Source organism: Carassius carassius, unplaced genomic scaffold (assembly GCF_963082965.1).
Source record: "Carassius carassius unplaced genomic scaffold, fCarCar2.1 SCAFFOLD_57, whole genome shotgun sequence".
Lineage (NCBI taxonomy): Eukaryota > Metazoa > Chordata > Actinopteri > Cypriniformes > Cyprinidae > Carassius > Carassius carassius.
Window position 1 is genome coordinate 334,351 of NW_026775196.1, and position 20,650 is coordinate 355,000.

Consider the following 20,650-nt stretch of genomic DNA (forward strand, 5'->3'; position numbering starts at 1 on the left):
AGAGATAATGAGGTGGACTGCAACTGGAATAGATTTTTTATGTTGGGAATGGCAGAGAATACAGCAAACAAGAAACTAATTAATTTGTTTTTAATTTTGGCCAAAAAAGCTATATGGAAAAGAAGGAATATAGTCAAAAACAGAGATTTTACTGCAAACCTATGGTTGATTTTTAAACAGTTGGTTGAAGATTATGTAAAAATGCTGTACAGTTATTTTAAACTGGAAAACAAGATGGGGGATTTTTATGGAATTTTTACGAAGGATATTTTAAAACAAAAGCACTTTTATATGCCAAAAGAAGATTAATGAACTTGATGAATTTGTGATTTTAGATGTTTTTGGTTTTTAGTGTTATGCATTTTTGGAAAAATGCTTTTGTGAAATGCTTTTGCATTTATGAAAATTTCCCTGTAACAGCTTTAATGTCTTGTACACAACTTGTATTTTGACTGATAATAAAAAGAAAAAAAAAAAAAGAAAAAAGAAAAAAAAAAAAAAGAAAAAAAAAAAAAAAAAAAAGCTATGCCCGATCTCGTCTGGTCTTGGAAGCTAAGCAGGTTTGGGCCTGGTTAGTACTTGGATGGGAGACCGCCTGGGAATACCAGGTGCTGTAAGCTTTTTAGAAAATTTTCATTAGTTATGTAATAATCTTGAAAAAAAAAAAAAAAAGAGTCAATGCCAGATCTCTGAATCTTAGCATGTTTGGTTCTGGTTAGTACTTGGATGGGAAACCGCTTGGGAATACCAGGTGCTGAAAGCTTTTTGGAAATTTTTCAAAATTTTTTACTTTTTGGAATTTCTTCACTCATTATATTATAATCGTGCAAAAAAAAAAAAAAAAAAAAAAAAAGAGTCAATGCCCAATCTCTGAATCTTAGAATGTTTGGTTCTGGTTACTACTTGGATGGGAGACTGCCTGGGAATAATACCAGGTGCTGTAAGCTTTTGGGTTTTCTTCCCTACTTATATATTGAACTGGAGATTAGAGTGGCTGATCTTTAAATAGCCCTCTCTCTGCAGCAGCCTTCGCTTACGGCCATACCTGGCTATGCCTGGTTAATACTTGGATGGGAAACCGCTTGGGAATACCAGGTGCTGAAAGCTTTTTGGAAATTTTTCACAATTTTTTACTTTTTGGAATTTCTTCACTCATTATATAATAATCGTGCAAAAAAAAAAAAAAGAGTCAATGCCCGATGTCTGAATCTTAGCATATTTGGTTCTGGTTACTACTTGGATGGGAGACCGCCTGGGAATACCAGGTGCTGAAAGCTTTTTGGAAATGTTTCACAATTTTTTACTTTTTGGAATTTTTTCACTAATTATATAATAATCGTGGAAAAAAAAAAAAGAGTCAATGCCCGATCTCTGAATCTTAGCATGTTTGGTTCTGGTTACTACTTGGATGGGAGACTGCCTGGGAATAATACCAGGTGCTGTAAGCTTTTGGGTTTTCTTCCCTACTTATATATTGAACTGGAGATTAGAGTGGCTGATCTTTAAATAGCCCTCTCTCTGCAGCAGCCTTCGCTTACGGCCATACCTGGCTATGCCTGGTTAGTACTTGGATGGGAAACCGCCTGGGAATACCAGGTGCTGAAAGCTTTTTGGAAATGTTTCACAATTTTTTACTTTTTGGAATTTTTTCACTAATTATATAATAATCGTGCAAAAAAAAAAAAAGAGTCAATGCCCGATCTCTGAATCTTAGCATGTTTGGTTCTGGTTACTACTTGGATGGGAGACTGCCTGGGAATAATACCAGGTGCTGTAAGCTTTTGGGTTTTCTTCCCTACTTATATATTGAACTGGAGATTAGAGTGGCTGATCTTTAAATAGCCCTCTCTCTGCAGCAGCCTTCGCTTACGGCCATACCTGGCTATGCCTGGTTAGTACTTGGATGGGAAACCGCTTGGGAATACCAGGTGCTGAAAGCTTTTTGCAAATTTTTCAAAATTTTTTACTTTTTGGAATTTCTTCACTAATTATATAATAATCGTGCAAAAAAAAAAAAGAGTCAATGCCTGATGTCTGAATCTTAGCATGTTTGGTTCTGGTTACTACTTGGATGGGAGACCGCCTGGGATTGCTAGGTGCTGTAAGCTTTTGGGTTTTCGTCCCTATTTATATAATGTACTGGAGATTACAGTGGCTGATCTTTAATTAGCCCTCTCTTTGCAGCAGCTTTCGCTTACGGCCATACCAACCTGGCTATGCCCGATCTCGTCTGATCTCAGAAGCTAAGCAGGTTTGGGCTTGGTTAGTACTTGGATGGGAGACCGCCTGGGAATACCAGGTGCTGTAAGCTATTTGGAAAATTTTCATTAGTTATGTAATAATCTTGAAAAAAAAAAAGAGTCAATGCCCAATCTCTGAATCTTAGAATGTTTGGTTCTGGTTACTACTTGGATGGGAGACTGCCTGGGAATAATACCAGGTGCTGTAAGCTTTTGGGTTTTCTTCCCTACTTATATATTGAACTGGAGATTAGAGTGGCTGATCTTTAAATAGCCCTCTCTCTGCAGCAGCCTTCGCTTACGGCCATACCTGGCTATGCCTGGTTAGTACTTGGATGGGAAACCGCTTGGGAATACCAGGTGCTGAAAGCTTTTTGGAAATTTTTCACAATTTTTTACTTTTTGGAATTTCTTCACTCATTATATAATAATCGTGCAAAAAAAAAAAAAGAGTCAATGCCCGATGTCTGAATCTTAGCATATTTGGTTCTGGTTACTACTTGGATGGGAGACCGCCTGGGAATACCAGGTGCTGAAAGCTTTTTGGAAATTTTTCACAATTTTTTACTTTTTGGAATTTTTTCACTAATTATATAATAATCGTGCAAAAAAAAAAAAGAGTCAATGCCCGATCTCTGAATCTTAGCATGTTTGGTTCTGGTTACTACTTGGATGGGAGACTGCCTGGGAATAATACCAGGTGCTGTAAGCTTTTGGGTTTTCTTCCCTACTTATATATTGAACTGGAGATTAGAGTGGCTGATCTTTAAATAGCCCTCTCTCTGCAGCAGCCTTCGCTTACGGCCATACCTGGCTATGCCTGGTTAGTACTTGGATGGGAAACCGCCTGGGAATACCAGGTGCTGAAAGCTTTTTGGAAATTTTTCAAAATTTTTTACTTTTTGGAATTTTTTCACTAATTATATAATAATCGTGCAAAAAAAAAAAAAAGAGTCAATGCCCGATCTCTGAATCTTAGCATGTTTGGTTCTGGTTACTACTTGGATGGGAGACTGCCTGGGAATAATACCAGGTGCTGTAAGCTTTTGGGTTTTCTTCCCTACTTATATATTGAACTGGAGATTAGAGTGGCTGATCTTTAAATAGCCCTCTCTCTGCAGCAGCCTTCGCTTACGGCCATACCTGGCTATGCCTGGTTAGTACTTGGATGGGAAACCGCCTGGGAATACCAGGTGCTGAAAGCTTTTTGGAAATGTTTCACAATTTTTTACTTTTTGGAGTTTTTTCACTAATTATATAATAATCGTGCAAAAAAAAAAAAAGAGTCAATGCCCGATCTCTGAATCTTAGCATGTTTGGTTCTGGTTACTACTTGGATGGGAGACTGCCTGGGAATAATACCAGGTGCTGTAAGCTTTTGGGTTTTCTTCCCTACTTATATATTGAACTGGAGATTAGAGTGGCTGATCTTTAAATAGCCCTCTCTCTGCAGCAGCCTTCGCTTACGGCCATACCTGGCTATGCCTGGTTAGTACTTGGATGGGAAACCGCTTGGGAATACCAGGTGCTGAAAGCTTTTTGGAAATTTTTCAAAATTTTTTACTTTTTGGAATTTCTTCACTAATTATATAATAATCGTGCAAAAAAAAAAAAAGAGTCAATGCCTGATGTCTGAATCTTAGCATGTTTGGTTCTGGTTACTACTTGGATGGGAGACCGCCTGGGATTGCTAGGTGCTGTAAGCTTTTGGGTTTTCGTCCCTACTTATATATTGAACTGGAGATTAGAGTGGCTGATCTTTAAATAGCCCTCTCTCTGCAGCAGCCTTCGCTTACGGCCATACCTGGCTATGCCTGGTTAGTACTTGGATGGGAAACCGCTTGGGAATACCAGGTGCTGAAAGCTTTTTGGAAATTTTTCAAATTTTTTTACTTTTTGGAATTTCTTCACTAATTATATAATAATCGTGCAAAAAAAAAAAAGAGTCAATGCCCGATCTCTGAATCTTAGCATGTTTGGTTCTGGTTACTACTTGGATGGGAGACTGCCTGTGAATAATACCAGGTGCTGTAAGCTTTTGGGTTTTCTTCCCTACTTATCTATTGAACTGGAGATTAGAGTGGCTGATCTTTAAATAGCCCTCTCTCTGCAGCAGCCTTCGCTTACGGCCATACCTGGCTATGCCTGGTTAGTACTTGGATGGGAAACCGCTTGGGAATACCAGGTGCTGAAAGCTTTTTGGAAATTTTTAAAAAAATTTTACTTTTTGGAATTTCTTCACTCATTATATAATAATCGTGCAAAAAAAAAAAAAAAAAGAGTCAATGCCCGATGTCTGAATCTTAGCATGTTTGGTTCTGGTTACTACTTGGATGGGAGACCGCCTGGGATTGCCAGGTGCTGTAAGCTTTTGGGTTTTCGTCCCTATTTATATAATGTACTGGAGATTACAGTGGCTGATCTTTAATTAGCCCTCTCTTTGCAGCAGCTATCGCTTACGGCCATACCAACCTGGCTATGCCCGATCTCGTCTGGTCTTGGAAGCTAAGCAGGTTTGGGCCTGGTTAGTACTTGGATGGGAGACCGCCTGGGAATACCAGGTTCTGTAAGCTTTTGGGTTTTATTCCGAACTTATATAATGAACTGGAGATTAGAGTGTCTGATCTTTAAATAGCCCTCTCTTTGCAGCAGCTTTCGCTTACGGCCATACCAACCTGGCTATGCCTGATCTCATCTGATCTCGGAAGCTAACCAGGTTTGGGCTTGGTTAGTATTTGGATGGGAGACAGCCTGGGAATACCAGGTGCTGTAAGCTTTTTGGAAAATTTTCATTAGTTATGTAATAATCTTGAAAAAAAAAAAAAAAGAGTCAATGCCAGATCTCTGATTCTTAGCATGTTTGGTTCTGGTTACTACTTGGATGGGAGACTGCCTGGGAATAATACCAGGTGCTGTAAGCTTTAAGGTTTTCTTCCCTACCTATATATTGAACTGGAGATTAGAGTGGCTGATCTTTAAATAGCCCTCTCTCTGCAGCAGCCTTCGCTTACGGCCATACCAACCTGGCTATGCCCGATCTCGTCTGGTCTTGGAAGCTAAGCAGGTTTGGGCCTGGTTAGTACTTGGATGGGAGACCGCCTGGGAATACCAGGTGCTGTAAGCTTTTGGGTTTTATTCCGAACTTATATAATGAACTGGAGATTAGAGTGTCTGATCTTTAAATAGCCCTCTCTTTGCAGCAGCTTTCGCTTACGGCCATACCAACCTGGCTATGCCTGATCTCGTCTGATCTCGGAAGCTAAGCAGGTTTGGGCTTGGTTAGTACTTGGATGGGAGACAGCCTGGGAATACCAGGTGCTGTAAGCTTTTTGGAAAATTTTCATTAGTTATGTAATAATCTTGAAAAAAAAAAAAAAAAGAGTCAATGCCAGATCTCTGAATCTTAGCATGTTTGGTTCTGGTTACTACTTGGATGGGAGACTGCCTGGGAATAATACCAGGTGCTGTAAGCTTTTGGGTTTTCTTCCCTACTTATATATTGAACTGGAGATTAGAGTGGCTGATCTTTAAATAGCCCTCTCTCTGCAGCAGCCTTCGCTTACGGCCATACCTGGCTATGCCTGGTTAGTACTTGGATGGGAAACCGCTTGGGAATACCAGGTGCTGAAAGCTTTTTGGAAATTTTTTAAAATTTTTTACTTTTTGGAATTTCTTCACTAATTATATAATAATCGTGCAAAAAAAAAAAAAGAGTCAATGCCTGATGTCTGAATCTTAGCATGTTTGGTTCTGGTTACTACTTGGATGGGAGACCGCCTGGGATTGCTAGGTGCTGTAAGCTTTTGGGTTTTCGTCCCTACTTATATATTGAACTGGAGATTAGAGTGGCTGATCTTTAAATAGCCCTCTCTCTGCAGCAGCCTTCGCTTACGGCCATACCTGGCTATGCCTGGTTAGTACTTGGATGGGAAACCGCTTGGGAATACCAGGTGCTGAAAGCTTTTTGGAAATTTTTCAAAATTTTTTACTTTTTGGAATTTCTTCACTAATTATATAATAATCGTGCAAAAAAAAAAAAGAGTCAATGCCCGATCTCTGAATCTTAGCATGTTTGGTTCTGGTTACTACTTGGATGGGAGACTGCCTGTGAATAATACCAGGTGCTGTAAGCTTTTGGGTTTTCTTCCCTACTTATCTATTGAACTGGAGATTAGAGTGGCTGATCTTTAAATAGCCCTCTCTCTGCAGCAGCCTTCGCTTACGGCCATACCTGGCTATGCCTGGTTAGTACTTGGATGGGAAACCGCTTGGGAATACCAGGTGCTGAAAGCTTTTTGGAAATTTTTCAAAATTTTTTACTTTTTGGAATTTCTTCACTCATTATATAATAATCGTGCAAAAAAAAAAAAAAAAGAGTCAATGCCCGATGTCTGAATCTTAGCATGTTTGGTTCTGGTTACTACTTGGATGGGAGACCGCCTGGGATTGCCAGGTGCTGTAAGCTTTTGGGTTTTCGTCCCTATTTATATAATGTACTGGAGATTACAGTGGCTGATCTTTAATTAGCCCTCTCTTTGCAGCAGCTATCGCTTACGGCCATACCAACCTGGCTATGCCCGATCTCGTCTGGTCTTGGAAGCTAAGCAGGTTTGGGCCTGGTTAGTACTTGGATGGGAGACCGCCTGGGAATACCAGGTTCTGTAAGCTTTTGGGTTTTATTCCGAACTTATATAATGAACTGGAGATTAGAGTGTCTGATCTTTAAATAGCCCTCTCTTTGCAGCAGCTTTCGCTTACGGCCATACCAACCTGGCTATGCCTGATCTCATCTGATCTCGGAAGCTAACCAGGTTTGGGCTTGGTTAGTATTTGGATGGGAGACAGCCTGGGAATACCAGGTGCTGTAAGCTTTTTGGAAAATTTTCATTAGTTATGTAATAATCTTGAAAAAAAAAAAAAAGAGTCAATGCCAGATCTCTGATTCTTAGCATGTTTGGTTCTGGTTACTACTTGGATGGGAGACTGCCTGGGAATAATACCAGGTGCTGTAAGCTTTAAGGTTTTCTTCCCTACCTATATATTGAACTGGAGTTTAGAGTGGCTGATCTTTAAATAGCCCTCTCTCTGCAGCAGCCTTCGCTTACGGCCATACCAACCTGGCTATGCCCGATCTCGTCTGGTCTTGGAAGCTAAGCAGGTTTGGGCCTGGTTAGTACTTGGATGGGAGACCGCCTGGGAATACCAGGTGCTGTAAGCTTTTGGGTTTTATTCCGAACTTATATAATGAACTGGAGATTAGAGTGTCTGATCTTTAAATAGCCCTCTCTTTGCAGCAGCTTTCGCTTACGGCCATACCAACCTGGCTATGCCTGATCTCGTCTGATCTCGGAAGCTAAGCAGGTTTGGGCTTGGTTAGTACTTGGATGGGAGACAGCCTGGGAATACCAGGTGCTGTAAGCTTTTTGGAAAATTTTCATTAGTTATGTAATAATCTTGAAAAAAAAAAAAAAAAGAGTCAATGCCAGATCTCTGAATCTTAGCATGTTTGGTTCTGGTTACTACTTGGATGGGAGACTGCATGGGATTAATACCAGGTGCTGTAAGCTTTTGGGTTTTCTTCCCTACTTATATATTGAACTGGAGATTAGTGTGGCTGATCTTTAAATAGCCCTCTCTCTGCAGCAGCCTTCGCTTACGGCCATACCTGGCTATGCCTGGTTAGTACTTGGATGGGAAACCGCCTGGGAATACCAGGTGCTGAAAGCTTTTTGGAAAGTTTCACAATTTTTTACTTTTTGGAATTTTTTCACTAATTATATAATAATCGTGCAAAAAAAAAAAAAAAAAAAAAAAAAGAGTCAATGCCCGATGTCTGAATCTTAGCATGTTTGGTTCTGGTTACTACTTGGATGGGAGACCGCCTGGGATTGCCAGGTGCTGTAAGCTTTTGGGTTTTCGTCCCTATTTATATAATGTACTGGAGATTACAGTGGCTGATCTTTAATTAGCCCTCTCTTTGCAGCAGCTTTCGCTTACGGCCATACCAACCTGAGGGCGCTAGAGAGCTAGTGAGAAACAGGAAGTGTGTTGGCTATAGGGAGGTGAGAAAGGCTCACCCAAACTTTTGTGTTGTTTTTTGCGTTGTTTTTGTTCAAGATAAGTATTTTGTTTCAAGTTTTTGTGTAATTTTTGTTATTTGTCCTCCCAACAGCTTTGCTGTTTGGGAGGGATCATTTTAGTTTTGTGTTTTTTTTTTTGTTAAATGGACGGATTAACAGCTACAGACATGGATTTGGCAAAACAAACAAGGCAGCTAACTGAAAATGGACTGGATAAAAGACAACGAGAAAAGGATTACCCAGAAAGGAGACTCAAACGGATTTATGCAAAGGAAGCAACGGTAGTGATTGATTTGACGGAGGTAAAAGATGGGAGAGCAGAGGACATTATAGAAGCATTGAAAGACAAGATTGAAGTGACTAGCATACTAGCGGTAAGACCAAAAATGATGAAACAATATGAAATTACATTGGAAAAGGAAGAAGATATTGAGAAACTGGAAGAAGGATTGATGATTAAAGGAAAGACTTGTGAAATTAAAAAGTTGAACAATAAGGATTTTGCTGTATCTTTCATGCATCTGCCTGCTTACCTGGAGGATGATGATATTTTAAAGAAGCTGGAGGGATGGGTTGTGACTCCTATCTCACAGATCAAAAGGAGATTCTACCCGGGCACCCGCATTGAGGATGGAACGAGATTCCTGAGAGTACGGTTTCCAAAAGAGGTGGCTTCTCTGCCCTACAGTACGAGAATGGAGACGGAAGAGGGACCTCAGTATTTCAGGGTGATACATAGCCAGCAGGTGAGAACCTGTAGGTTATGTATGAGCCCTGAACACATGATGAAGGACTGTCCGGACTTCAAATGCTTTAAGTGCTCGGAAAGGGGACATTTCGCGAGGGACTGTAATGCGGTGAGGTGCCCGGACTGCAGGCTCGTGCTAAATAAGTGCGAGTGCTGGTTCGGAGAACCACATCAGGAGGAAGAGCAGGGGTGCGGGCAGATACATGAGGAAGACGGTGAAGAGGAGCTACACGAGAACACGGAAGGAACACAAAGAGAGGATACCGCAAGCACAGACGTTGAAGAGGAAAGTGAAAGGACTGGATTAACACAGTGCAGTGAGGAAACGGGGTCACTGATGGAAATAACTGATACTTTACAGATTGAACTGGAAAAGACAGAGGAGCAGGAGTGGGTCAGCGAGGATGGGAGAATGGACAAAGACAGTGAATGCATCGACGATGCCGGCACTACAGGAATCAATAAAAGAAGAAGACAAACTAAGGTAACACCAAATTTAGAGAAAGCCAAAAGAAAAGTATTAAAACAAGGATGTGAGGAAAAACAGGACAGTGGGGAAATGGTAAAGGAAGGAGAGGGAATGAACTGACAATATGGGGATTTTATGGCTTTTATTTTATTTTATGGTGCTGAAAATTGTGACTTTTAATGCTAGAGGACTAATGAATGTTTATAAATTTGAAAAGGTGAAGGAATTGTGTCAAAATGAAGATGTGATTTTATTGCAAGAGACAAACTGGAAAGAGAATGTTATGGAGGATATTACAAAAAGATGGGAAGGGGAATTACTTGTTAATAATGAAGAGGAAAAATGGGAGGAGGAGTGGCGGTTTTAATAAGAAAAGACAGAAGTATAAAGACAAAACTTATATATAATGATAAAAAAGGAAAATGTATGGTGGTAGAAATGGAAATGGAAGAAGACAAATTTGTTTTAGTGAACGTGCACGCTCCCAATGGAGAAAATAAAAGAAATTATACTTTAATGTTTTAGCTGATGTAATTGGAAAATGGGGGAAGGTGGTGATTGCAGGGGATTTTAACACTGTTTTTAGTAAAATGGATATGGCAAATGGGATGGTTTCTAAATCGGATGGGGGTAGAAAAGAACTAAGGTCATTGATGGAAGAGAAAAATATGATTGATGTGTGGCGGGAAAGGAATGGAAAAAAGAAGGAATTTTCAAGAAGACAGTTGGTGGGGAATTTTATGTGCCAAACCAGAATAGACTATTTTTTAAGTACCAGAAATCTTGAATGTTTCATTGATGGAATATTTCACAAAGAAACGACCTTAAGCGATCACAAAATGGTTTTAATGACGATGGATTTTAAAAGACAAACAAAGGGACCTGGGGTGTGGATTTTAAACACTGAGGTTTTAAAGAATGAAAGTTTTAAAAAAGAAATTGAAATGATATTAGATGGGAGGAAAAAAGACCAGATGTATATGGAAGACAAAACGCAATGGTGGGAAAATGTTAAGTATGATATTAAGAAATATTCTATGAAGTACTGTAATTTATTACAAAATGTTAAAAGAACCAAGGAGAGAGAAATAAGGAGAACTCTAAAAGAGGAGTTAAATAAAAATGAAGTAGATGTGCAAAAAGTAATTGAAATAGAAAATACGTTGAGAAAAATAGAAGAGGGGAAATGCAAGGGGGCAATGTTGAGAAGCAAAGCAAAATATACGGTGGAAGGGGAAAAATGTAACAGATTCTTTTTTAATCTTGAGAAAAGCAGGGGGAGAGCGGAAACAATTAAAGAACTTAAAAGTAGGAATGGACAGGTGGTCTCAGATACAGAGGGGATTTTAAAAGAAGTGAAATCATTTTATGAAGAACTTTTTAAGTCGGAGGGGGGAGATGAGGAAAAAAGGAATATTTTGTTGCAACAGATAACAAGGAAAGTTGGCGAAGAGGATAAAAGAATATGTGAAAGGGAAATAGAAATTGAAGAGATCATACATGCCATAAATCAATTAAGAGTGAGGAAAAGCCCCGGAGTAGATGGTATTGGAAGTGAGTTTTACAAAGTTTTTAAAGACAAAGTAAGCGTGATTTTAAATGAAATTTTTGAAGAAGTTTTTAAAAATGAAAGAGTAAGCCCAAGAATGGGGCTAGGATTAATGAAAATAATATACAAGAAAAAAGGAGACAAAACTGAGCTGAAAAATTTTAGACCCATTACAATGCTAAACACTGATTTTAAAATTTTAGCCAAGGTCTTAGCAAACAGATTAAAAAATGTCATGCCAAATATAATAGAAACAAACCAAGCGTACGGAGTAAAGGCGAGAGATATAGCAGATGTTACTAGCAGCATTAGAGATATAGTAGGGTATATAAAAGAAAAGGGCAAAAGTGCTTATGTTATTAGTATGGATTTTGAAAAGGCTTTTGACAGAGTTGAACATGGCTTTTTATTTGCAGTTTTAAAGGAATTTGGGTTTGGGAATAATTTTATAAAATGGATTTCGGTTTTATACAGGGATATTTTTACAAAAGTAAAATGCAACGGTTTTTTAACTCAACCTTTTAAAGTTTTAAGATCCATAAGACAGGGGTGTCCTTTGTCGGCGCAATTGTACTCTTTGGTAGCAGAACCTTTAGGGCTTTTAATAAATAGAGAAAAAAGAATAAATGGAATATGAATGGAAGAGGGAGAAGAATTAAAGAAAATATTTCAATATGCTGATGACACGACAATTGTGGTTGAAAATGTAGAAAGTGTTAAAAGAGTGATGGAGAAAACAAAACAGTATTGTGAGGGTTCGGGTGCAAAAATAAATGAAGAAAAAACTGTATACATGAAATATGGAAGGGTGGAGGTTCTTACAGGGATCTGTAATTTTATGGAGGTGCAAGAAATAAAGATTTTAGGAATAATTGTAGCAAAGAATGAAAAGGAGGCTATGGACAGTATGTGGGAAGAGACGGTGGGAGGGATGGAAAGAAGACTGATTTTCTGGAGAAGCAGGGTTTTAAGTTTAAAGGGGAAAATTTTAGTTGTAAACATGCTAATGTTATCTAGAATGTGGTATACATTACATGTGATGCCATTGCCAGACTGGGTTTTAAAGAGAATAAAGAAATGTGTTTTAGAATTTTTATGGGACAAAAAGCCTCCAAGAATTGCATATTTTACACTGATAGGGAAACCGGGGGAGGTAGGGATGGGTTTGGTGGATGTAGAACAAAAAATGAAAAGCATGAGAGTAAAGGTGGTAAGAAAATATTTGGATGATACGAACAGAGCAGAGTGGAAGAGATTGATGGCTCTTTATTTAAATAAATGTGGGAATTTTAATTTGGGGGACAATGTTTTATGGATGAAGCTTAAGAATTGGATGATGGAGGGGATCCCACGATTTTACAAAGAGGTTTTAAGCGCTTGGAGGCTTTTTTTAACAGAGGTGGATTTTAATCCGGAGGGGAGGGAAATGATTTTAAATCAACCTCTGTTTTTAAATGGAAAAATAAAGATGCAAGAGTATGATATCTATTTTAAGAAGTGGTTGCAAGCGGGATTTGTAAAGGTGAGGGATGTTTTATGGGAATTTAAAGAGGGATTTTTACCACTTCAAGTGATCATAGATGCAATGGATGAGGAGAAGGAGGACTTTAATGTAAATGTTTTAAAAAGACAATACGAACAAGTAAAAAAAGCAATCCCAGGACAATGGCTGGATGAAATTATTAATGAGGGAGAAAAAGAAAAGAAAATGAGCATGTTTCTAAAATGTAAAGACAATATGGTGAATTTTAATTTGGGTTCTGTTAAAATGTTTTATGGGTTTTTTATAAATGGAGTTTTTAAAAAACCTCTTGCCAATCAGTTATGGATAAGGCATTTTAATGAAATCGAAGAGGAAGATATATGGAAGAACATGACATGGAAATGGTTGGATGCGGATTTAGAAAGTTTTGATTATTTTATTAGACAAAATGTGATTTTTACGGAAATGAGATTGTGTGCAATGCAGAAAAAAACTAATGCCCTATGCAGAGTTTGTAAAAAAGAAGATGAAGGAATTTTACATTTGTTTTTATTCTGTGAGAAGTTGAGCCCATTTTTTAAGGAATTAAAGGAAATAATCAAAGACTTAAGAGATAATGAGGTGGACTGCAACTGGAATAGATTTTTTATGTTGGGAATGGCAGAGAATACAGCAAACAAGAAACTAATTAATTTGTTTTTAATTTTGGCCAAAAAAGCTATATGGAAAAGAAGGAATATAGTCAAAAACAGAGATTTTACTGCAAACCTATGGTTGATTTTTAAACAGTTGGTTGAAGATTATGTAAAAATGCTGTACAGTTATTTTAAACTGGAAAACAAGATGGGGGATTTTTATGGAATTTTTACGAAGGATATTTTAAAACAAAAGCACTTTTATATGCCAAAAGAAGATTAATGAACTTGATGAATTTGTGATTTTAGATGTTTTTGGTTTTTAGTGTTATGCATTTTTGGAAAAATGCTTTTGTGAAATGCTTTTGCATTTATGAAAATTTCCCTGTGACAGCTTTAATGTCTTGTACACAACTTGTATTTTGACTGATAATAAAAAGAAAAAAAAAAAAAGAAAAAAGAAAAAAAAAAAAAAGAAAAAAAAAAAAAAAAAAAAGCTATGCCCGATCTCGTCTGGTCTTGGAAGCTAAGCAGGTTTGGGCCTGGTTAGTACTTGGATGGGAGACCGCCTGGGAATACCAGGTGCTGTAAGCTTTTTAGAAAATTTTCATTAGTTATGTAATAATCTTGAAAAAAAAAAAAAAAAGAGTCAATGCCAGATCTCTGAATCTTAGCATGTTTGGTTCTGGTTAGTACTTGGATGGGAAACCGCTTGGGAATACCAGGTGCTGAAAGCTTTTTGGAAATTTTTCAAAATTTTTTACTTTTTGGAATTTCTTCACTCATTATATTATAATCGTGCAAAAAAAAAAAAAAAAAAAAAAAAAAAGAGTCAATGCCCAATCTCTGAATCTTAGAATGTTTGGTTCTGGTTACTACTTGGATGGGAGACTGCCTGGGAATAATACCAGGTGCTGTAAGCTTTTGGGTTTTCTTCCCTACTTATATATTGAACTGGAGATTAGAGTGGCTGATCTTTAAATAGCCCTCTCTCTGCAGCAGCCTTCGCTTACGGCCATACCTGGCTATGCCTGGTTAATACTTGGATGGGAAACCACTTGGGAATACCAGGTGCTGAAAGCTTTTTGGAAATTTTTCACAATTTTTTACTTTTTGGAATTTCTTCACTCATTATATAATAATCGTGCAAAAAAAAAAAAAAGAGTCAATGCCCGATGTCTGAATCTTAGCATATTTGGTTCTGGTTACTACTTGGATGGGAGACCGCCTGGGAATACCAGGTGCTGAAAGCTTTTTGGAAATGTTTCACAATTTTTTACTTTTTGGAATTTTTTCACTAATTATATAATAATCGTGCAAAAAAAAAAAAGAGTCAATGCCCGATCTCTGAATCTTAGCATGTTTGGTTCTGGTTACTACTTGGATGGGAGACTGCCTGGGAATAATACCAGGTGCTGTAAGCTTTTGGGTTTTCTTCCCTACTTATATATTGAACTGGAGATTAGAGTGGCTAATCTTTAAATAGCCCTCTCTCTGCAGCAGCCTTCGCTTACGGCCATACCTGGCTATGCCTGGTTAGTACTTGGATGGGAAACCGCCTGGGAATACCAGGTGCTGAAAGCTTTTTGGAAATGTTTCACAATTTTTTACTTTTTGGAATTTTTTCACTAATTATATAATAATCGTGCAAAAAAAAAAAAAGAGTCAATGCCCGATCTCTGAATCTTAGCATGTTTGGTTCTGGTTACTACTTGGATGGGAGACTGCCTGGGAATAATACCAGGTGCTGTAAGCTTTTGGGTTTTCTTCCCTACTTATATATTGAACTGGAGATTAGAGTGGCTGATCTTTAAATAGCCCTCTCTCTGCAGCAGCCTTCGCTTACGGCCATACCTGGCTATGCCTGGTTAGTACTTGGATGGGAAACCGCTTGGGAATACCAGGTGCTGAAAGCTTTTTGCAAATTTTTCAAAATTTTTTACTTTTTGGAATTTCTTCACTAATTATATAATAATCGTGCAAAAAAAAAAAGAGTCAATTCCTGATGTCTGAATCTTAGCATGTTTGGTTCTGGTTACTACTTGGATGGGAGACCGCCTGGGATTGCTAGGTGCTGTAAGCTTTTGGGTTTTCGTCCCTATTTATATAATGTACTGGAGATTACAGTGGCTGATCTTTAATTAGCCCTCTCTTTGCAGCAGCTTTCGCTTACGGCCATACCAACCTGGCTATGCCCGATCTCGTCTGATCTCAGAAGCTAAGCAGGTTTGGGCTTGGTTAGTACTTGGATGGGAGACCGCCTGGGAATACCAGGTGCTGTAAGCTATTTGGAAAATTTTCATTAGTTATGTAATAATCTTGAAAAAAAAAAAGAGTCAATGCCCAATCTCTGAATCTTAGAATGTTTGGTTCTGGTTACTACTTGGATGGGAGACTGCCTGGGAATAATACCAGGTGCTGTAAGCTTTTGGGTTTTCTTCCCTACTTATATATTGAACTGGAGATTAGAGTGGCTGATCTTTAAATAGCCCTCTCTCTGCAGCAGCCTTCGCTTACGGCCATACCTGGCTATGCCTGGTTAGTACTTGGATGGGAAACCGCTTGGGAATACCAGGTGCTGAAAGCTTTTTGGAAATTTTTCACAATTTTTTACTTTTTGGAATTTCTTCACTCATTATATAATAATCGTGCAAAAAAAAAAAAAGAGTCAATGCCCGATGTCTGAATCTTAGCATATTTGGTTCTGGTTACTACTTGGATGGGAGACCGCCTGGGAATACCAGGTGCTGAAAGCTTTTTGGAAATTTTTCACAATTTTTTACTTTTTGGAATTTTTTCACTAATTATATAATAATCGTGCAAAAAAAAAAAGAGTCAATGCCCGATCTCTGAATCTTAGCATGTTTGGTTCTGGTTACTACTTGGATGGGAGACTGCCTGGGAATAATACCAGGTGCTGTAAGCTTTTGGGTTTTCTTCCCTACTTATATATTGAACTGGAGATTAGAGTGGCTGATCTTTAAATAGCCCTCTCTCTGCAGCAGCCTTCGCTTACGGCCATACCTGGCTATGCCTGGTTAGTACTTGGATGGGAAACCGCCTGGGAATACCAGGTGCTGAAAGCTTTTTGGAAATTTTTCAAAATTTTTTACTTTTTGGAATTTTTTCACTAATTATATAATAATCGTGCAAAAAAAAAAAAAAGAGTCAATGCCCGATCTCTGAATTTTAGCATGTTTGGTTCTGGTTACTACTTGGATGGGAGACTGCCTGGGAATAATACCAGGTGCTGTAAGCTTTTGGGTTTTCTTCCCTACTTATATATTGAACTGGAGATTAGAGTGGCTGATCTTTAAATAGCCCTCTCTCTGCAGCAGCCTTCGCTTACGGCCATACCTGGCTATGCCTGGTTAGTACTTGGATGGGAAACCGCCTGGGAATACCAGGTGCTGAAAGCTTTTTGGAAATGTTTCACAATTTTTTACTTTTTGGAGTTTTTTCACTAATTATATAATAATCGTGCAAAAAAAAAAAAAGAGTCAATGCCCGATCTCTGAATCTTAGCATGTTTGGTTCTGGTTACTACTTGGATGGGAGACTGCCTGGGAATAATACCAGGTGCTGTAAGCTTTTGGGTTTTCTTCCCTACTTATATATTGAACTGGAGATTAGAGTGGCTGATCTTTAAATAGCCCTCTCTCTGCAGCAGCCTTCGCTTACGGCCATACCTGGCTATGCCTGGTTAGTACTTGGATGGGAAACCGCTTGGGAATACCAGGTGCTGAAAGCTTTTTGGAAATTTTTCAAAATTTTTTACTTTTTGGAATTTCTTCACTAATTATATAATAATCGTGCAAAAAAAAAAAAAGAGTCAATGCCTGATGTCTGAATCTTAGCATGTTTGGTTCTGGTTACTACTTGGATGGGAGACCGCCTGGGATTGCTAGGTGCTGTAAGCTTTTGGGTTTTCGTCCCTACTTATATATTGAACTGGAGATTAGAGTGGCTGATCTTTAAATAGCCCTCTCTCTGCAGCAGCCTTCGCTTACGGCCATACCTGGCTATGCCTGGTTAGTACTTGGATGGGAAACCGCTTGGGAATACCAGGTGCTGAAAGCTTTTTGGAAATTTTTCAAAATTTTTTACTTTTTGGAATTTCTTCACTAATTATATAATAATCGTGCAAAAAAAAAAAAGAGTCAATGCCCGATCTCTGAATCTTAGCATGTTTGGTTCTGGTTACTACTTGGATGGGAGACTGCCTGTGAATAATACCAGGTGCTGTAAGCTTTTGGGTTTTCTTCCCTACTTATCTATTGAACTGGAGATTAGAGTGGCTGATCTTTAAATAGCCCTCTCTCTGCAGCAGCCTTCGCTTACGGCCATACCTGGCTATGCCTGGTTAGTACTTGGATGGGAAACCGCTTGGGAATACCAGGTGCTGAAAGCTTTTTGGAAATTTTTCAAATTTTTTTACTTTTTGGAATTTCTTCACTCATTATATAATAATCGTGCAAAAAAAAAAAAAAAAAGAGTCAATGCCCGATGTCTGAATCTTAGCATGTTTGGTTCTGGTTACTACTTGGATGGGAGACCGCCTGGGATTGCCAGGTGCTGTAAGCTTTTGGGTTTTCGTCCCTATTTATATAATGTACTGGAGATTACAGTGGCTGATCTTTAATTAGCCCTCTCTTTGCAGCAGCTATCGCTTACGGCCATACCAACCTGGCTATGCCCGATCTCGTCTGGTCTTGGAAGCTAAGCAGGTTTGGGCCTGGTTAGTACTTGGATGGGAGACCGCCTGGGAATACCAGGTTCTGTAAGCTTTTGGGTTTTATTCCGAACTTATATAATGAACTGGAGATTAGAGTGTCTGATCTTTAAATAGCCCTCTCTTTGCAGCAGCTTTCGCTTACGGCCATACCAACCTGGCTATGCCTGATCTCATCTGATCTCGGAAGCTAACCAGGTTTGGGCTTGGTTAGTATTTGGATGGGAGACAGCCTGGGAATACCAGGTGCTGTAAGCTTTTTGGAAAATTTTCATTAGTTATGTAATAATCTTGAAAAAAAAAAAAAAAGAGTCAATGCCAGATCTCTGATTCTTAGCATGTTTGGTTCTGGTTACTACTTGGATGGGAGACTGCCTGGGAATAATACCAGGTGCTGTAAGCTTTAAGGTTTTCTTCCCTACCTATATATTGAACTGGAGATTAGAGTGGCTGATCTTTAAATAGCCCTCTCTCTGCAGCAGCCTTCGCTTACGGCCATACCAACCTGGCTATGCCCGATCTCGTCTGGTCTTGGAAGCTAAGCAGGTTTGGGCCTGGTTAGTACTTGGATGGGAGACCGCCTGGGAATACCAGGTGCTGTAAGCTTTTGGGTTTTATTCCGAACTTATATAATGAACTGGATATTAGAGTGTCTGATCTTTAAATAGCCCTCTCTTTGCAGCAGCTTTCGCTTACGGCCATACCAACCTGGCTATGCCTGATCTCGTCTGATCTCGGAAGCTAAGCAGGTTTGGGCTTGGTTAGTACTTGGATGGGAGACAGCCTGGGAATACCAGGTGCTGTAAGCTTTTTGGAAAATTTTCATTAGTTATGTAATAATCTTGAAAAAAAAAAAAAAAAGAGTCAATGCCCGATCTCTGAATCTTAGCATGTTTGGTTCTGGTTACTACTTGGATGGGAGACTGCCTGGGAATAATACCAGGTGCTGTAAGCTTTTGGGTTTTCTTCCCTACTTATATATTGAACTGGAGATTAGAGTGGCTGATCTTTAAATAGCCCTCTCTCTGCAGCAGCCTTCGCTTACGGCCATACCTGGCTATGCCTGGTTAGTACTTGGATGGGAAACCGCTTGGGAATACCAGGTGCTGAAAGCTTTTTGGAAATTTTTCAAAATTTTTTACTTTTTGGAATTTCTTCACTAATTATATAATAATCGTGCAAAAAAAAAAAAAGAGTCAATGCCTGATGTCTGAATCTTAGCATGTTTGGTTCTGGTTACTACTTGGATGGGAGACCGCCTGGGATTGCTAGGTGCTGTAAGCTTTTGGGTTTTCGTCCCTACTTATATATTGAACTGGAGATTAGAGTGGCTGATCTTTAAATAGCCCTCTTTCTGCAGCAGCCTTCGCTTACGGCCATACCTGGCTATGCCTGGTTAGTACTTGGATGGGAAACCGCTTGGGAATACCAGGTGCTGAAAGCTTTTTGGAAATTTTTCAAAATTTTTTACTTTTTGGAATTTCTTCACTAATTATATAATAATCGTGCAAAAAAAAAAAAGAGTCAATGCCCGATCTCTGAATCTTAGCATGTTTGGTTCTGGTTACTACTTGGATGGGAGACTGCCTGTGAATAATACCAGGTGCTGTAAGCTTTTGGGTTTTCTTCCCTACTTATCTATTGAACTGGAGATTAGAGTGGCTGATCTTTAAATAGCCCTCTCTCTGCAGCAGCCTTCGCTTACGGCCATACCTGGCTATGCCTGGTTAGTACTTGGATGGGAAACCGCTTGGGAATACCAGGTGCTGAAAGCTTTTTGGAAATTTTTCAAAATTTTTTACTTTTTGGAATTTCTTCACTCATTATATAATAATCGTGCAAAAAAAAAAAAAAAAAGAGTCAATGTCCGATGTCTGAATCTTAGCATGTTTGGTTCTGGTTACTACTTGGATGGGAGACCGCCTGGGATTGCCAGGTGCTGTAAGCTTTTGGGTTTTCGTCCCTATTTATATAATGTACTGGAGATTACAGTGGCTGATCTTTAATTAGCCCTCTCTTTGCAGCAGCTATCGCTTACGGCCATACCAACCTGGCTATGCCCGATCTCGTCTGGTCTTGGAAGCTAAGCAGGTTTGGGCCTGGTTAGTACTTGGATGGGAGACCGCCTGGGAATACCAGGTTCTGTAAGCTTTTGGGTTTTATTCCGAACTTATATAATGAACTGGAGATTAGAGTGTCTGATCTTTAAATAGCCCTCTCTTTGCAGCAGCTTTCGCTTACGGCCATACCAACCTGGCTATGCCTGATCTCATCTGATCTCGGAAGCTAACCAGGTTTGGGCTTGGTTAGTATTTGGATGGGAGACAGCCTGGGAATACCAGGTGCTGTAAGCTTTTTGGAAAATTTTCATTAGTTATGTAATAATCTTGAAAAAAAAAAAAAAAGAGTCAATGCCAGATCTCTGATTCTTAGCATGTTTGGTTCTGGTTACTACTTGGATGGGAGACTGCCTGGGAATAATACCAGGTGCTGTAAGCTTTAAGGTTTTCTTCCCTACCTATATATTGAACTGGAGTTTAGAGTGGCTGATCTTTAAATAGCCCTCTCTCTGCAGCAGCCTTCGCTTACGGCCATACCAACCTGGCTATGCCCGATCTCGTCTGGTCTTGGAAGCTAAGCAGGTTTGGGCCTGGTTAGTACTTGGATGGGAGACCGCCTGGGAATACCAGGTGCTGTAAGCTTTTGGGTTTTAT

General features: G+C 39.0%; 17 non-coding genes across 17 annotated transcripts; all 17 read left to right on the forward strand.

Annotated features, from left to right (window-relative positions):
- Nucleotides 1-2,192: 2,192 nt before the first annotated feature.
- On the forward strand, nt 2,193-2,311 carry LOC132138508 (5S ribosomal RNA). Its single transcript, XR_009432797.1, has one exon. It is a non-coding gene; the product is annotated as a 5S ribosomal RNA (ribosomal RNA).
- Nucleotides 2,312-4,694: 2,383 nt separating this feature from the next.
- On the forward strand, nt 4,695-4,813 carry LOC132138756 (5S ribosomal RNA). Its single transcript, XR_009433036.1, has one exon. It is a non-coding gene; the product is annotated as a 5S ribosomal RNA (ribosomal RNA).
- Nucleotides 4,814-4,897: 84 nt separating this feature from the next.
- Nucleotides 4,898-5,016, forward strand: LOC132138967 (5S ribosomal RNA). Its single transcript, XR_009433240.1, has one exon. It is a non-coding gene; the product is annotated as a 5S ribosomal RNA (ribosomal RNA).
- A 229-nt stretch (nt 5,017-5,245) lies between these two features.
- Nucleotides 5,246-5,364, forward strand: LOC132138445 (5S ribosomal RNA). The gene has a single exon (XR_009432737.1). It is a non-coding gene; the product is annotated as a 5S ribosomal RNA (ribosomal RNA).
- Nucleotides 5,365-5,448: 84 nt separating this feature from the next.
- On the forward strand, nt 5,449-5,567 carry LOC132138797 (5S ribosomal RNA). The gene has a single exon (XR_009433077.1). It is a non-coding gene; the product is annotated as a 5S ribosomal RNA (ribosomal RNA).
- Nucleotides 5,568-6,789: 1,222 nt separating this feature from the next.
- On the forward strand, nt 6,790-6,908 carry LOC132138757 (5S ribosomal RNA). Its single transcript, XR_009433037.1, has one exon. It is a non-coding gene; the product is annotated as a 5S ribosomal RNA (ribosomal RNA).
- An 84-nt stretch (nt 6,909-6,992) lies between these two features.
- Nucleotides 6,993-7,111, forward strand: LOC132138968 (5S ribosomal RNA). The gene has a single exon (XR_009433241.1). It is a non-coding gene; the product is annotated as a 5S ribosomal RNA (ribosomal RNA).
- Nucleotides 7,112-7,339: 228 nt separating this feature from the next.
- LOC132138446 (5S ribosomal RNA) lies at nt 7,340-7,458 on the forward strand. Its single transcript, XR_009432738.1, has one exon. It is a non-coding gene; the product is annotated as a 5S ribosomal RNA (ribosomal RNA).
- Nucleotides 7,459-7,542: 84 nt separating this feature from the next.
- On the forward strand, nt 7,543-7,661 carry LOC132138799 (5S ribosomal RNA). Its single transcript, XR_009433078.1, has one exon. It is a non-coding gene; the product is annotated as a 5S ribosomal RNA (ribosomal RNA).
- A 7,710-nt stretch (nt 7,662-15,371) lies between these two features.
- On the forward strand, nt 15,372-15,490 carry LOC132138509 (5S ribosomal RNA). The gene has a single exon (XR_009432798.1). It is a non-coding gene; the product is annotated as a 5S ribosomal RNA (ribosomal RNA).
- A 2,382-nt stretch (nt 15,491-17,872) lies between these two features.
- On the forward strand, nt 17,873-17,991 carry LOC132138758 (5S ribosomal RNA). The gene has a single exon (XR_009433038.1). It is a non-coding gene; the product is annotated as a 5S ribosomal RNA (ribosomal RNA).
- Nucleotides 17,992-18,075: 84 nt separating this feature from the next.
- On the forward strand, nt 18,076-18,194 carry LOC132138970 (5S ribosomal RNA). Its single transcript, XR_009433243.1, has one exon. It is a non-coding gene; the product is annotated as a 5S ribosomal RNA (ribosomal RNA).
- A 229-nt stretch (nt 18,195-18,423) lies between these two features.
- On the forward strand, nt 18,424-18,542 carry LOC132138447 (5S ribosomal RNA). The gene has a single exon (XR_009432739.1). It is a non-coding gene; the product is annotated as a 5S ribosomal RNA (ribosomal RNA).
- An 84-nt stretch (nt 18,543-18,626) lies between these two features.
- On the forward strand, nt 18,627-18,745 carry LOC132138800 (5S ribosomal RNA). Its single transcript, XR_009433079.1, has one exon. It is a non-coding gene; the product is annotated as a 5S ribosomal RNA (ribosomal RNA).
- A 1,223-nt stretch (nt 18,746-19,968) lies between these two features.
- Nucleotides 19,969-20,087, forward strand: LOC132138759 (5S ribosomal RNA). Its single transcript, XR_009433039.1, has one exon. It is a non-coding gene; the product is annotated as a 5S ribosomal RNA (ribosomal RNA).
- Nucleotides 20,088-20,171: 84 nt separating this feature from the next.
- Nucleotides 20,172-20,290, forward strand: LOC132138971 (5S ribosomal RNA). Its single transcript, XR_009433244.1, has one exon. It is a non-coding gene; the product is annotated as a 5S ribosomal RNA (ribosomal RNA).
- Nucleotides 20,291-20,519: 229 nt separating this feature from the next.
- Nucleotides 20,520-20,638, forward strand: LOC132138449 (5S ribosomal RNA). The gene has a single exon (XR_009432741.1). It is a non-coding gene; the product is annotated as a 5S ribosomal RNA (ribosomal RNA).
- Nucleotides 20,639-20,650: the final 12 nt, after the last annotated feature.